Raw genomic sequence first — 13,048 nt, 5'->3', positions numbered from 1 at the left:
CATAATGTCGATTCTTAAACTGCGCTGTGATCTGATAAACATGTGGGTGAAAGGGGGCCGGCCCCAAACATCTGCACGCCTGCTGGCCACACGGTAGCAAATCTTTACTAAAAAGGAGGAAGCAAGGCAGGGAAAATAGATAGAAATGTTTCTAGTAAAAACCTCGCCCTCGGTGACGACTTGCTCGGTATACGGAAGTTGAGCCTCAGAGGGGCCAATTGTGTCCAAGTGGGAGAAAAGGAGGCGTGAGCGTTCGGGGTTGAGGACGGATCGGAACAGGAAGAGCGATCGCCTATGGCAAACGAGACTTCCTGTCGGATCCAGGTCACTCCGTGGCAGCGTGACACTTGGGTGTGTGTGTGTGTGTGTGTGTGTGGGGGGGGTAATGGTCTGTAATAGCAATAATCAGCATGATTAGCTCGAACAAGGTCCAGCTTCAGACCTGCAATGTGGAGTCTTAGCCACCCAAGCTGCTGCTGGCTGATAAGCACCCTTAGCATCCCTACATACTGATTGATTTAGGATTTGTTTGGATTTTATTGAAAATTATTGATATGGTAATAATCTCAAGTCAAGTTGTCAGCATCATCAAAATTTTATTAAAAGGCAATATTCTTGGGTAGCGTTTAAAAATTCTCAAGGGTCAATATAAGTGCAAAATATGAACTATGGTGATTTTTTTAATATGAACATTTCACATTCAACTGATATAAAAATGTTTTTTTTAAAAAAAAAGTGGAAAAATCAAGAATGTTCTCACCCTTTGTCGCATAACAACATGGCTAATGTGCAGTGGAACGATGTCTCTTCACACTAGGACAAAACTCAAAAGACATTCTGTTCTTCTTTTATTGTCACATTCAATCACCCAAAAAGTGTACATTATCGGTTCTATAGTATACATTTGTTTACCATTTATCCACCAAATATCTGTAATATTTATAATGTATAATGCCAATAACGGCATAACAGCAATATGCTTTAATTTTTTTAAATTGATTTTGTAATTTAAATTGACTTTTAATATTATAAATACATAATAATAATAATAGGATCCCTAGCTGTGTAAGTTTTTGCTTTTGTAAAGTTCTAAATCCATCCATGTCACTCTTATGGGTCTGACATAACCGCTAGCTAGCGCTAAGCTAACCTGGGTAAACCCCCCCCCCCCCCCCCCACACACACACACACACACACACAGAGGGGGGGAAAAACATGGCGGGGCTCAGAGAAACCTTGTAAGGAAAGGCGCCCAGGAAACACTGGAGCTAAAAACTAAAAGACAACAAAAATAAAAACTCTTAAACGCTAAAAGAAAACAGAATAAAAGGCACAAACAAAGCTAAAAGACAATATGATAAAAGGAACTGGGAACTAAGAAAACAAATAAAAAGATCATTTAAATGCCAAATTAAAAAAGTGTGTCTTGAGCCTCCTCTTAAAAATATCAATAGTCTCTGCAGACCTGATGCCTCAGGCAGGCTACAGGTGAGGACCATAATCTCACCGTGTGTTTTGGTCCTCACCCTAGGAACAGTTAAAAGGCAACTGCTACTGACCTCAGGATCCGCGACGGTTATTACGATAAAAGCAGATAAATTAGTTGGCCCAAGACATTTCAACACTAATAAAAACACATTAAAATCTTTCCTGAAAAGACAACCACTATAAAAAAAAATGGATGAGTGCATTTTGATTGAAGCATACAACCAACAGATCATTTGACTGTATTTGGTGCAGTTGTCATGTGGACACGTTTGAGGTTGTGACCGCATTTAATTGTGAATGAAAAAAAAAAATAAAAAAAAATAATAATAATTGTGAATGGTGGGAACGCGAGAGCCATTTCCTCCTCAGCTGGCACAGAAAAGACGCCAACGCTGTGCGACAAATAAATAATTCCTCCTGGGGAAACAACTCCTTGAAAACATTTGCTGCTATTAGAACATCAGTCATCAGTGTTGTCATATTTTATTATCAAGCTGTTTTCTTTAATAATCGAGCCAATTTCAGACCCATTGGGCCACCTCTGCCCCGCAGTGTCAGCAAGTCGGCGTTCTCCGACCATCCATCTCTTTGTGTCTAAACAGCTTGTCAATCAAAGCGCTGGCACTTCCTGTTTACCTGTCCCATTGACCCTCTCTGCCTTTGGAGAGCCACCGGCGCTGAGTGCCTGAGGACAAGCACTCACGCGGCGCGCTTCAAAGTGAAGGCAAAGTTTACCCAGAGTTGAGCTTCCACAGGTTGCCCCGTCCTGTCCCGCTATGGCGGCGTTCAGATAAGAAGGCCGCTTCCTGGGCCAAACGTATGCATACAAAGAGAGAGAGAGAGAGAAAAGAGGCGATGGGAGACAAACAGTTGAAGCGTTATCATTTGTTTGAAAGGTGACTCAGTGTGCGCTTGCGTGTCAGTTTGTGTTGGGGATTTGCTTAATGGGCTTTGTGATGTCTATGCTACTGAAAAGAGGAGATCCCTCGGTATTAACGAAACAAGTAAGGTTGCTTTGAACTCAGTCAACAAGGTACAGTGATGACCAAAAAAATATTTGCCTGTATGGATTGGGGATGTGCTGGTATCGGCACCAGGTATCGATATCTGGACATACCGGCCTTATTTCAAGGTATTGGGTACTCATGAAGGATGCTGATACCAGATAGATCAAATTTCCCGACCTACAAAACAATGACTGGTAATTTTAAAGAAAGACAGATGTATTCCAATTTCCTATTCTTCTAATTTGTAGTTTCTGATTGTAAAACAGCCATGACTATTACTGCTATCTCACCCACTATACATTATATAATATAGAAACTGGATGACAGTTGATTTTTAACTCATTAAAACAAAAATTTTAATATAATTGTCCCTCACTCCCAAAGACGTAGTTATACGTTTTTAAAATGTTTATTTTTATTTTTATGCTAGAGCATACAGAAGGCTTTGATGCAGCTTCTGACCTGAAGAGGTCGCTTAAAGCAATGGTAGTTATTACAAAAACAGCCAGCAGGTGGCAGCAGAGTATAAGAGATCAGCTAGGGCCATGTTGCAACAAGTTCTTTTTCCCAGGGTTGTGAATAATGATGACACTTAGCTATATTCTAATGCTAACTGCTGCAAAATGGAAACAGATACATTTGTACTTTTTTTCCTGATGAAAGAAGAGACTCAAATCTTTCGTTTGGTAGGTTCCATGTTTTATAGCAATAGAACACAATAGTCTGTCAAAATCAAGTAAAACAGCCGGGAGCAAAGGGGGTTGCTTCAGTGAAAATGGCTTGAGTGAATGAGTTTTAACATTCTTAAGTCTTACTTCAAACATTGCCTCTACAGTTAATTCAGTTTTATGATGGCCACAGCCATGGGTGGACTCGTCAGACCGTCCATCATTGTTTTACGTTAAAGCTTTCACTCTTTGTCCTGTTTGGTGTCACAATTCTACACAATTGAGTGCAGTCTACTTGTATTAAGGCAAGACATTCCTCGATGTCTGCGCCCCAGCCTGGCAGTTGTTGGGACCGATGGAGTCCATTATTGACCGCCCTGTGAACTGAGAACATAATGATTGTTCTGTTCCTGCCATCTCTCAGTGTAATAGTACTGTAAACCAACAGCCCCTTGAGCCACATTGCCTTGCCGCCTTGGCATTCCTGCAGCAAATTAGGGAGGAAAACTAAAATATTCGCTCATCTGTCAACGTGATGAGTGAAAAGGGGGAGCCATTTAAGCCTAATGCGTTTCAATTAGTGGCTAACTGTTAAGGGGAAAGCGGATGTCCGATTCAAGGGACACGCGGGTCATCGGTGAGTGATTGGTCGCCGATGAGGGTGGGCGAGTCAGGGGGGGATTTCCAAGTATAACTAAAGGCCTTGTGAATTTTAGCAAATGAGCAGTAATGTCCGAGGAATGATGGCGATAATGATGCATTGGGCAGGACATTGGATTTAGGTTGGGCCCCCAGCGCACACAGGAACTGCTTGTTTGTTCCAAGCAGCGCTGTTTCCTTTTCGGACCGGCTGTGTGAGTGTGTGAATGTGTGTGTGTGTGTGTTTCACTGCGATAATCAGGGAAAGCGTGTGTTAGCATGTATGTGTGTGTGTGTTACCCCACATTTTTCCCCTGCTTTGGCTGTCTGTTCAAAGCGCCACCCCAGCTCGTGAGGACGGATGCGCCACGCAACCCACGGATGAGATCACCGCGCGTCCAACAAGGGACTTCCTCCCTGCACAGGAAGTGGAGGCGCAGCTGAGAGAGAAAGGGCTCTTCCTTTGCTGCGTGTCCAGTATCCTCCTCCTCTGCCGTGATCCGTGTTTTGTCTCAGGAATGAGAAAAAAGCGTCACTAGCGTCCCCCCTCCTCTTTGTCCCCCCAAACCAGGAAGTGCTGCTGTTGTGTTTACGCAACAGAGGTCCAGCCAAAGTCACCAAAAGGCCTCTGGGAGTTTGGGAATCCCCTCGCTTATATCCTGATTTGTCAAGTGGACATCCGCCATGCGTTGCCCAAGCATAAGTGTGTCTGCATGATGATACGGTCGTGTGACGCTTCGGCGGGAAAGAGGAACAGAAGAGCATCTGTGTCCATGTTGGCGGTCTTTTCCTGAGGTGGTTTTCCCTCTACAAAAAACGGATTCCATTTACTCTCAGCAACGTTTCCCCTTTGCGTTATTTTTTTTTTACTTCACACTTGAACCTGATTTCAATCATCACCGTTTACAGACGTGACAAAGGGCACTTTAAACCATACTGGACGTGGATGTCACACTGTACGTGCGTGATTTGTTCCGGAAGGGGGCCCAAGGGGAGCGTGTTGTAAAACTATAAAGATCTAGTGCATGTGATGGGTTGAATGTTAACAAATGAGGTCTTTCTACACATCTGGTGCTCTCAGAAGTGTTCTAATATTGCCATGACCAAAGGAAATGCAAGAAATGTTGCACATACCTCGATTTAATGGACTAATTTGGGGAAGCGTTCGTTTGTTACATCCAAGTTTGTTTTGTTTCTTTTGGCCTAAAAGCATCCAATCCAGTCAGCTACGAAATTATTGGTCACATTCGGAAATACACTCCGAGAACGAACTTGTTCGCTCCGACCATTCGGAAACTCGGAGGTCGCTCGACTTTGCTGTTCATTCGGAAATTCAAAGTGTGTGCACCAAAAACAAGACTGGGGACACGGTGTACTAGTGTGTTGGGCAATATGAGATGGAAACGGTACGAGCCTGATGCAAGGGTTGCGGGCTTTTATAAAGGCTGTCATTCACCATCCGCCATATGTGTACAATGGATGATTCTTAAGTTGGGAGGAGAAAAAAAAATCTGAGGAATGCGGTTTAGTGGCGCTCAGTCTAACTTTTCTTAAGGTAGTGGTTGTAAGGTTGGCTAATATAGATGTTAGCTAGATGTGTGGGCTAGTAAGTTGATTACTCTTGAGCTGAGTTGTAAACAAAACATTCGTAGTAGTATTGCTAACACAACACATTAATGGAGTGGAGCACACTTTGCTTCTCCGAACATACACACTCTCAGTGTAGTGCACGGACTTCACAGCATATTTCCGAATGCGCCCTCTATGTACTTTTTCTGTAGCCTAAAAAATTTGAGTAAATTATTGTAAATATAAAAAAGCTTGAAAATGTTTAAAAAGTTTTGAAGTTCATCCCAACGTTCATGAGCCACAATGTTAGTGCTTCCTTTTTTCACTTCACGTCCGATTATATGCCATAGATCAGGTCTTTACAAAAAAATATATATAAATATAAATACATTGATATGACATGTTGTTTTTGAGCTAGCTGGCCTACGGTAGATGCTAAGCTAACATCTACACTCCATTACATTTGAAGGCACTCTCTCCCCTGCCAACATGGCTGCCAAATTGATGCGCTTGTTAGCCTGCTCAAGTCCACTGTAAAGTCTGTTTATTTATGACGAGAGTCTGTTTATGGCTCCACAGCGCCATTTACTGGCACTGTGGAATATTGCAGCCAATTCTGGAATAATAACAAACTTTGAAAGGTACTGTAGATGGGGGCATTTTGACTACTACTACTACTACTACTTCTAATTGTATTATTATTACTAGTCAGCTGAAGTATGAAATTTAATTAATTTGAATTTTAAAATCGGCATATTTTTGTAATGCATTTTATTGTGAAGAATGCACTAGAGAGAACGTAAACTAAACACAACAGCTAAAAAGACCTTACTGCAGCACATCTTACAAACATTTCTCTGGCGACGATGGATACTTAAGTACGTTTACCAGGAGGGTCCTTCCAGTATTCTTGAGGGCCCTTTACCGTACTCCTAAAATCAATGGCTGGAGCGGCTGTCATAAGCACTGATGGCCTCAGGACCTGTTGGTGGAGGTCAGCGAGTGCAGGAGGCGACAGCTGTAGAAACGCCGGGAGCCGGGTGCTGCATGAATACTGGTGATTATAGCAAGCATCACACATATGCACACGCACACACACATTCAGCACACACACAAGCAGAGTGATCAGATCCTTATCTAAAGGATACATTGTTTGGAGGTTGCTCCAGCACACAGGACATATGGAGCGCTTTTGGTAACCCTTTGATGCACAACATGGGTCAAAAGGGACCCAACCAAGTTTTTATGATCTGTATCGTTGCAATAAATCCAATGTTATCATTCGGTATTCCTCAATTAACTTGTTTTTGGTCATTTAACATTATTATTTTATTGTTTATCTTCATACTTTTTGAATGAAAACGATATTTTCATTACTGCCCTTCCAATGCACAACATGGGTCATTTTTGACCCACATCTATTTTCTGTTATTTCATGTAAGCCAGAGGGTTACTTTGCTAAATATTTGAAATAAATGTATTTTATTATTTACTATCACATATATTCAAAATCGGCGGCACGGCGGTTGACTGGTTAGCACGTCCGCCTCCCAGTGCAGAGGACGTGAGATCGAGTCCGGGCTTCGGCCTTCCTGGGTGGAGTTTGCATGTTCTCCCCGTGCTTGCGTGGGTTTTCACCGGGTACTCCGGTTTCCTCCCACATTCCAAAGACATGCATGGCAGGTTAATTGAACACTCCAAATTGTCCATAGGTGTGATTGTGAGTATGGTTGTTCGTCTCTGTGTGCCCTGCGATTGGCTGGCAACCAGTTCAGGGTGTACCCCGCCTACTGCCCGAAGCCAGCTGGGATAGGCTCCAGCACCCCCGCGACCCTTGTGAGGAAAAGCGGTCAAGAAAATGGATGGATGGATGGATGGATATATTCAAAATCAAGGCCACCATGGGGCTCAGGAAATATGAGGATATCCGCAGCTTCATATGGTTTGACGACAAGAGGACCCCAGGGCGTTACGTCTGGAAACCGGCCACATGGCAGCAGACGTGTGGAACTGTTTCCTGGACAATTGCGGAAGACGATTCATCCCCAGTGACTTTGGCCCCAAGAGATGAGCAGCTGGTGCCATTCTATGGCAGGCGCAAGTTCTTGCCGTATACAGTATGTCCAGCAAGCCGGCAAAGTATGGAATAAAAATCTTCTGGATGTGCGATGCAAGGGTCCCCTATGCCACTGGTTCTCAAACCCGGTCCTCGAGTACCCCTATCCAGCCTGCTTTCCATGTCTCCCTCAGCCAACACAGCTGAAGATCGTTATCAAGGCTTCATGCAGAGCTTGCTGATTAGCTGATAGTTTCAAACACCTGTGTTGGCTGTGGGAGACATGAAAAACAGGTTGGATAGGGGTACTCGAGGAGCTACACAGGGAGACGGTCAGGAGAGGAGGTGCAGAGGTACCTTGGGGAGAAAATCGTCTGAAAATTGAGCGGTGGAATCATACAGACAGGGGCACATAGAATATGGAAATAAATGTATAAGTTCTAGCACACTGTTAGAATTTATCATATTTTGACTCCCATGTTGAATATTTTATTGCTCACTCTCTCATTGATCGCAACATGGACAACTTTATACGTTTGTTTGTTTTTAGAGCATGCAGAAAGCTTTGACGCAGCCTCTGACCTGAAGAGGTCGCTTAAAGCAATGGTAGTTATTACAAAACATGGCCAGCAGGTGGCAGAAGAGTATAAGAGATCAGCCAGGGCCGTGTTGCAACAAGCTCTTTTTGCCACTTCAACAGGTTTGTGAATGATGACGAAACTAATTGCTGCAAAACGGGAACAGATACAAATATACTTTTGTTGAATGAGTTAATCTTAGAATCTACCACACTTCCAAACTGGACCTTTAAATGTGTTTTTGTCTCCTGTGGGCTGCGTGGGTCAGTGGTGTAGCGCAATTGTCTTGCAACCCAGAGGTTGTAGGTTCAATCCCATGCTGTGTGACCACGTTGAACTATCTTTGAGCAAGATACTGAACCCCCAGTTGCTCCTGATCAGTAGGTGGATGAGTAGTCGAATATAAAGCGCTTTGAGGGTGGAAAAGCGCTGAATGAAGTACCATTTACCATTCTGGTTGTCTAGTACCAAATGAGCCCGTTTCCGTTTATTGAAGGGGAGTGCTTTGCGCCCCTAAATGCAAAGACCCTTGGCTCATTTGGGGTCACGGCCTTGGATGCCCAGAGAGAGGTGTTGCAGCTGGGGTGGTGCTCTGGTGCTTGTAGGAGCAGCTGTTGTGTGTTAGACTGTCAACATGGTATTGACGGAGGGGTTCATTCTGGCACAAGGAGTTTTTGGGTGAATTTTGCACTCAGGTTACATTTGTTTTGACTCGGTATCACTTATACCGTGAAAGGCCTGTGGTAGATGGTTTGTAGTCAATGTGCTGAACGGTACCTTCGTATTTGTAAACTTCTGAATTTGCTTCCTGTGGCGAGACCACAGGTTGGAGGTCTTGAGACCAGAGGTCTTGAATGCGGCACGAGTCCGCCTGGAATCCGTTGTGGAGATCTTGACTTTGGGTTGGAATCACTTCCATGGTAGGTCTGTAGGAGATGGTACTAAGTACTTCTCCACCTTAGGAGGCCCTCAAAGCGCTTTACATTCAACTACTCATTCACCTACCGATGACGCAGCATCAGGTGCAACTGGGGGGGAGTCAGTATCTTGCCCAAGGATACTTGTACATGGTCACAATGGCATGGGATCGGACCCACAACCCGCTGGGTTGCAAGTTAACCACTCTACCACTGAGCCACGCCGCCCCAATAGAGATAGTTCATTAAAATGAACTCGGTTCTTTAACCTTTAAGAGAGGCCATCAATTCTGATCATTCCTACGGATGTGTTGCTGTAGAAATGTTGAACGACTCAAGTTTGCCTCGAATCCGTTAAGTGATGCCTCGACTTGGCATCACTTAAGATCAGAAGTGGCAAATCCAGGTCCAGATAGTAAAAACCCCTGCCACAGTTTGGCTTTAGCCCCTGATGCTAGCTAGCTATCTCCCTAGCTGGTAAACGAGCACAATGGGCGCTAGCTAGGGAGGGAGCTAGCTAGCACCTGGGGCTAAAGCCAAAGTGTGGCAGGATTTTTACTTTCTGGACCTGGATTTGCCACCTCTGCTTAAGATGCCATGGAAGGCCAGTTGGATATTATTAGCATTATTGTACGAAGAGGGCTTCTGATTATACTTCCTACGATGATGTTGCAACAAACATCTTTTACAACCCGTCGTCGGAATCTTTGATTTCTGATCTTCCCTTTCTGTCCACATTCTCATGGGAACCTCGCCGCATTTCAATGAGCCGTCTGGTTCACCTCTCAGCGCTAGCCGCTCCGGGGTTAACTCCAGGGTTCACAGGTCACAGGATCACAGGCTCCACAATGCCTCAGATTGTTGATTGTTGATGCAAAGGGCGGACACGTAGCGGAGGGATCAGGTCGTGTGCGAGGGCTCGTTTGCGCTTGTTTGATTGTGCACATTTTTCAGTTGGTGCGATTGGTTGAGTTTGAATGGGTTTTCGGCATGCACTCGCTCGCGCATGGCAGCATCGCACGTTTGCGACAGAACCTTATTGGTCGGACCACCGTGGCAGATGAAACTTGATGGACTGCAGGCTCTTTAAGCGCCTGTTGATGGGGATTTGGAAGGCCTGTCTTTGAGGAGGAAGGGGGTGGGGAAATTCAATTTCCTCCCCCTGCTTGCCAGCGCTGTTTGGATAGCTTGGCCCGGGATTGTAGAGGGTGTGTGACACTCAAGATTACCCACTCACCGCTGAGAAAGTGGTGCGGTGGGGATCAGAAGCATGCCGTGACTCAACTTGGGAGGAATGTGGCATCGCTGAGAGCTGTCAGTCTGTCCGTCAGCAAATCTGTACATCTGTCAGTCTTGACTTCTTTCTCACCACTCCTCGCTGACGTACATGTTCCAAAGTATTTGCATATTCATGCCTTGGCTCTATTCCCACATTCTCAAAATATGTAGGTTAGCTTCATTGAAGACTACATTGTTCATAGATGTGAATGTGAATGGTTGTTTGCGTGACTGACTGGAGACCAGTCTGGGGTGTAAACCCACCTTTGGCCAAAGTCAGTTGGGATAGGCATACTATCTATGAATTATTATTTTATTTTTTTTACTTTCGCCCACTCAAAATGTTCAGTGGCATCAGACATATCCATAAATGCATAGTTTTTATTTATTTGCAATGCCCTCTATGGACAATTATCACAATATTGTGCTATAAGCAAAACTATTTTATATATATATATATATATATCCAAATTGATATGATGCCATTAGAGCCTTGAATATGTTATTAAATAATAATAATACTTTGAAAGTTCATTTTTTTAACAGCAATTTTCAATTGTTTTACAGAAGACGCGGTTGTACTGCAAGGGCTGGCCGGTCTTGCGTGGCCGCTTAGAGAAGTGCTCAAAAGCAGCACTCCAGAGTTTTAGACGAGAGGGGTGCGGCAGCCACACGGGGGGGAGGCGTGGTTTTACTGAACCGGGCGTTTCACTTCCTAAAAAACAATTCCAACGCCATGGTGTCAAAGGTAAGATTTGATCATTATACATGTATGTCTATAGTTGACTGTGGAAGGGCTTAAAATATCGAGATACATCCCCTTTAATACTTCACAGAAGCAAACGAAAGTGGTAACATCGTCTTCCTAAACACTTTTCCAAAGGTCTTAGAGCCATGCGTGATGCAATAAATAAAACAAAGTGCTGAATAAGCAAAGGTGGAAATGAATTTGCACACAAACTTACCTTTGTGGCTTCATGCTTACTCAAATGTGTCTGACCTATTTCCACTCGTTAGTGTTTAAAAAAAAACACCCAGCTATTCAATGTTGAGGCAATAAAAAGCAGCACAGTTCCTGCAGAATTAGGGAAGAGGCGGAGTTTTATAACACTTTTTAGACAGTTCAAGCATAAGAGAAAATAGTCTTGCTATAAAGTTCTTTTCAATGACAACCTCAGGACAGACTCGACAAACAAAATTAGATAGAATAAAAATAAAATGTTTGGACATACAGGGTTTCCTTCCGACAGCAACAAAGTGCAATTTCTTATATTATCCTAATCATATCTTAGGCGCCTTTGGTTGACTGAACACATTCATCATCCTGAATTGCGTTGCGGGCGCTCATCTCAATTCAGTGCCAATTGACCGTGATGGACAAGAAAATAAAAAATCTTCTTGTTCAGCAGGTTGCGCTTCTTCACCGTTGGACTAGATTCACACGCTGATTCTATTCAAGAGGTGCAACTATAAGTCATTTCCGCTTTACAACGGTTACCAGAATGGACCGCCAACACCTCCCCCAAGGCCAGTCAATCAAAAACATATCTGCCTGACCTCTTTGATGTGCATACGTTCTATTTCCGTGAGGTGGTGGTGGTATGCATTTAATTAAAAAATATATATATTTTTTTTTTGGCGGGTTTCTTGCAATCTGAAGTTCTATGCGTCAACATCCAACTCCAACGAACACCACTTAATTATACGCTGTTTCTCACTTTCTAGTTCCCCCGTTAAGATATTGAAATAGACGCAAGCACCTTCCACAATCCAACTGAGGGTTTACATTCCACCTCGACCAGGAATGTCAATTACCACAGCATTGTTTGTGCTTTTGTTTGTTTGTTTGGCCTGGGCTGCGATAGAGATCACGGGGAGGGGGCGGGAGGTGCTGTAAGTGACACTCGAGCTGTTGGGCTCCTCATTACCCTCAGCCGTCGCTCTCTCACTGAGCCGTAAAATAGAGGAATGTCTATAAGGCCTCATCCTTTTTTTTCTTTTTTTCTTTTACAAGAGGACAGACCACTTCATCATACACAGATGGTGCAGCATATGTGTGTTTGGTATGTCAATGATAAAAAAAAATAATAATAAAAAATTTAAAAGAGAGCGAGAGCACGTTGTCATTCCTGGAAAACTTTCTTGGTGAAATGATGTTTTGTTTTTATGTACTTCAGTAAAAATGAGTCAGGATGCCGGAAGCATATAAAACAAATGGCTAATATAAAAGCAAAGCCAAACTGTCCTGAGATAATAAATAAATAAATAAATACATGAATATCCTCTCAGTAATAAAAAAAATAAAATAATGATGATGGGCACATTACATACAGATTTGCTGCATAAATGATTTACAAAATTTTTAGCTTTGCCACTAAAATAAATGATGGTAGTCGAGTGTTTAACTTCACAATGTTCAATTGTATGATATCACCGCAATGCTGCTACATGTAGTGCAATGACAAATAACGTAAACATTTAGAGTGACCTTTGGCCCCAGATTGGCCGTACATCACCAGCTGACGATCTGTGAGCCAGCCAATCACGAAGAGAGAAGCAAACAAGCATTCGCATTCACACCTGAACGCACAGCTCACTATCAATGAGCTGGTATGACATATTTGTATGAGGGAGAATATATGAAGTCACAACGCAACAAAAAGTCCCATGGCGGGATTTTTGTGGGAGACACTTAAAAAATTATTTATTATAATTGTTATTATTATAAGTAGTAGTCAATCTCAGGGGGGCGGCCATTTTGTCTTGTAACATCACTTGCTGTCGATTGAAAATCACAATTGCTCAGGTTTCAGTTAACGACCCAATCATGACTCACATGTTTTCTGAG

General features: G+C 43.2%; 1 long non-coding RNA gene across 1 annotated transcript in view; it reads left to right on the top strand.

Annotated features, from left to right (window-relative positions):
• LOC144039419 (uncharacterized) overlaps positions 1–10,941 on the top strand; it is a 155,196-nt gene extending 144,255 nt beyond the window's left edge. The window contains exon 3 of the long non-coding RNA XR_013289437.1: positions 10,768–10,941. This is a non-coding gene — a long non-coding RNA (uncharacterized LOC144039419). The remainder of the gene's footprint in view (positions 1–10,767) is intronic.
• Positions 10,942–13,048: the final 2,107 nt, after the last annotated feature.

Source organism: Vanacampus margaritifer, chromosome 19 (genome assembly GCF_051991255.1).
Source record: "Vanacampus margaritifer isolate UIUO_Vmar chromosome 19, RoL_Vmar_1.0, whole genome shotgun sequence".
Lineage (NCBI taxonomy): Eukaryota > Metazoa > Chordata > Actinopteri > Syngnathiformes > Syngnathidae > Vanacampus > Vanacampus margaritifer.
This window is presented reverse-complemented; position numbering and strand designations above follow the sequence as displayed.